Consider the following 3897-nt stretch of genomic DNA (forward strand, 5'->3'; position numbering starts at 1 on the left):
TGTGAGCAGTGTAAGGGTGGAGGTTGATGGCAAAAGGTTTATATAGGCTGCCTCTGATCATACTTATATAAAATTATATACATATTTCTGTAAGTAGATTATATATGCATTGAAAGACATCTGAAAGGTTATTTACCAAAATGCTAACACTGATACTACCCCTCATAACTGTTTTTTAAAAAATTCTCTTGGAACAAAGATTTAGATATAAACATGTAAAATGTATCAGAAAAGATACAGGTGCGATATGTGAAAATATTCTTATGCCTTACATGACTTAAAAACTAAAATCAGCTCTGCAACTCTTGCTCTGAGGTCTGCGCCCTGAGCAGCAGCAGCGCTCACACCACCCACACCGACAGAGCCCTCGTTCTCCTCTCTTCCAGTCTGTGTGCAGTGGCAGTGGCAGCAGCAGCTGCCCAGCCCACCACAACCCTCCGCAGTCATGTCCGCCAGGTTCTTATCCTTATCCTCCTACCACAGGATGTTTGGTACCCTTGCACTGCCAGTCGGCAGAGCTCCAGCCAAAGCTGCTTGACCACATCCACCTGCACCTACAGCCTGGGCAGCGCGCTGCGCTCCAGCACCAGCGGTAGCCTCTTCACCTCCACCTGGCAGCGTGTAGGCCACCGGCCCCTCAACTGTGCGCCTGCAGAGCAGTGTCCCCAGAGTGTGCTCCTGTAGGACTTGTGGACTTCTCGCTGGCCCGCCATCAATGCTGAGTTCAAGAACACTGGGCACTAAGGAAAGTGACAAGCTGCAGGAGCTGAAGGACCACTTTGCCAAGTACATGGACAAGATATACTTCCTGGAGCCACAAAACAAGATCCTGCTGCTGGAGCTCCAGCAACCCAAGGGCCAGGGTAAGTCGTGCCTACGGGTCCTCTACAACAGAGGTCCCCAATCTTTTTGGCACCAGGGACCAGTGCTCCTTTGAGAATCTAATACCTGATGACCCGAGGTGGAGCTAAGGCTGTGATCTAGAGAGAGGCTGCAAATACAGATGAAGATTCACTCACTGGCCCTCGCTCACCGTTCCTAACAGGCCATTGACCAGGACCATTTGGTAAGTCTATGAGGAGGAGGAGATGCAGAAGCTGCACCTGCAGGAGGACCAGCTCACCAGCGACAATGCCTGCATGGAGGTGGAGCACGATGATCTGGCTGAGGCCATCATGAGACTCTGGGAGAAATTGCACAAGGAGATGCTTCAGATAAAGGAAGCCGAGAGCACCCTGCAGTCTTTCAGACAGGATGTTGGCACGTCTTGACTTTGAGCGTAAGGTGGAATCCTTGCAAGAAAAGATTACCTTTTTGAAGAAACTGCGTGATGAGGAAATCCAGGAGCTGCAGGCCCAGATTCAGGAGCAGCATGTACAAATCGATGTGAATGTTTCTAAGGCTGACCTCACAGCTGCCCTACGTGATATACTTCAGCAGCACCATTTATTCGAGAGCTGTTTGCAAAGTTCCAAAGACAGCAGAAAACTTTCCTGCTCTGAGCACTGGGGAGAAAGGATTTGATTATAGAGTTTCTTCCTTTCACGGAATTATTCTGAGATTTATGTGCCAGGATGGTGACTTCACATGCCATAATGGCACTGGTGGCAAGTCCATCTATGGGGAGAAATTTGATAATGAGAATTTCGTCCTGAAGCCTACAGGTCCTGGTACCTTGTCCATGGCAAATGCTGGACTCAACACAAATGGTTCCCAGTTTTTCATCTGCACTACCAAGACTGAGTGGCTGGATGGCAAGCATGTGGTCTTTGGCAAGGTGAAAGAGGCAAGAATATTGTGGGAGCCATGAAGCGCTTTGGGTCCTGGAATGGCAAGAGCAGCAAGATCACCATTGCCAACTGTGGTAAACTAACAAATCTGACTTGTGCTTTATCTTAACCACCAAACTATTCCTTCTGTAGCTCAGGAGAGTATCCTTCACCTTTATCTGCTTGGAATACTCTATAATCTTTGTGTTCTCACTGCAGTTCATTGAGTTCTGGATTCTCCTTATCCCCCTCCAAGTCTAGCTGGATTGCAGAGTTAAGTTTATGATTATAAATAACTACTAAACAACAACAATTAAAAGGAACCAGAACTTGAAGACTTGGAAAATTCTCAGCCTATCCATATTGCAAAAACTTGAGAAAGCTTGTTCTTAAGAGAATGTTAAGGATATGGCTGAATGATCATTTGATAAGAAGATTAGTATGAATGCAAACCACAGGTCTAATCATCCACCTCAGCAGAAGCTAGAAATAGAGATGAGACTGTACCCACAGAAACTCTGCCAGCTGAGACTAAAGGAAACAGAGAAGGAAGGAGGACTGCAAACTTGTGTTATGCTTTAAGAAAAGTGAAGAACAAAATGAAGTTGATTCAGAGGGCTGCAGTATGAGAGGTGGGAGGGGCCTGCTGTGCTGAAGGAATCTGGCTGCTCTGCAGAGCCTACAAGTGATGACGTCACTCCAGTGGGCCTAGGTACAGAGCAGAGTATTGAACCAGAAGATTATTCTCAAGCCTTAAGATTTAATGGAATTTACCTTGCTAGGCTTTGGACTTGTTCGGGACCCATCACCGCTTCCTTCTTTTCTGTTTCTCCCTTTTGGAATGGGAATGTCTGTCCTGTACCTGTCCCAGCATTGTATTTGTTTGCTTTCATTGGTTCGCAGCTGTAGAGGAATTTTGCCTCAAGATGAATCTTAGCTAGAGACTCACTCATATCTGATTTGGGTGATATTTATGTAAAACTTTCAACTTTAGCCTTTAGAATTGATGCTAGAACAGATTAAGATTTTGGAGGGGCTGTTTGGATGGAAGGAATATATTTTGCACGTGAGAAGGATGTGAATTTGGGGAGTGGAATGCTATATATTGAATTGTGTCTCCACAAAATTATATGTTCAAGTTTAAATCTCAATGCGATGGTGTTTAAAGATGAGGCTTTGGGAGATAATTAGGTTTAGATAAGGTCGTGAGAGTTGGGTCCTCGTGACCTGATTAGTGCTCTAATAGGAAGAGACTCCAGACGGCCCCCCCACCCTCCCTCTACCAAGTGAGGACACAGTGAGAGGGCAGCCTTCTACTTGCCAGGAAGAGAGCTCTAACCAGAACCCCACAATGCTGGCACCCTGGTATTGAATTTTCAGCTTCTAGAACTGTGAAGAAATAAATTTTTGTTGTCAGTCTATGGTGTTTTATTATGGCAGCCCAAGTTGACTGGGGGGTTCCTCACTCTCTCTTTGTAACATTGGCCTCTGTTTTCCAAATCATTTATCACTCTCTGTAATTATCTTGCCTTTTTTAAAAATTACTTTCATTATTAACTCCTTTAGAATGAAAGCTCTAAAAGGGCAGGGATCTTGACTGCTCTATCCCCAGAGCCTAGACCAGTGCCTGGCATATAATAGAACCGTGATACATGTTTATTGACTAAATAAACAATGAAAGATAAGAGGTAAATATCTCACATCTTTAGTTTTTCAGATATACCTTTTCAGCTTTTTTAGGTTGTAGACTTTCCTCATCCCTCACTGTTCTCACTCACTTTTCTCCTTCCTCCTATTCCTTCCTTTTCTACTTTCAAGGGGAAAAAAAAGTAAATCAGATTAATTTGGAGTAGTTTCAACTGGAAAGAAGGGGGAAACAGAAGTAGCATCCAGGATTACTTATACCCCTTTACATCTATGTTTCACTTTATTTAATTAGAAAAAAATATTTCAGTTCTATAAAAAAAGAATAAAAGTCAAGAGTCAGGTAAAGGCCAAAGATTATGTTACATAGGTATATATAGCACCTTATGTAAAACTACCATAAAATGTAGTTTTATGCTTACTACAAAGTTCACATTTTCTTAAAATATTATCAATAAACATTCATTCAAAAGCATAATTTTAT

The 3897-nt window shown here is 43.5% G+C and overlaps 1 pseudogene; it reads left to right on the forward strand.

The window, feature by feature from the left end:
* The first annotated feature begins 445 nt into the window (after window positions 1–445).
* On the forward strand, window positions 446–1899 carry LOC105300345 (annotated as a pseudogene).
* The last annotated feature ends 1998 nt before the right edge of the window (window positions 1900–3897 follow it).

This window comes from Pteropus vampyrus, unplaced genomic scaffold (genome assembly GCF_000151845.1).
Source record: "Pteropus vampyrus isolate Shadow unplaced genomic scaffold, Pvam_2.0 Scaffold208, whole genome shotgun sequence".
NCBI classification, from domain to species: Eukaryota; Metazoa; Chordata; class Mammalia; order Chiroptera; family Pteropodidae; genus Pteropus; species Pteropus vampyrus.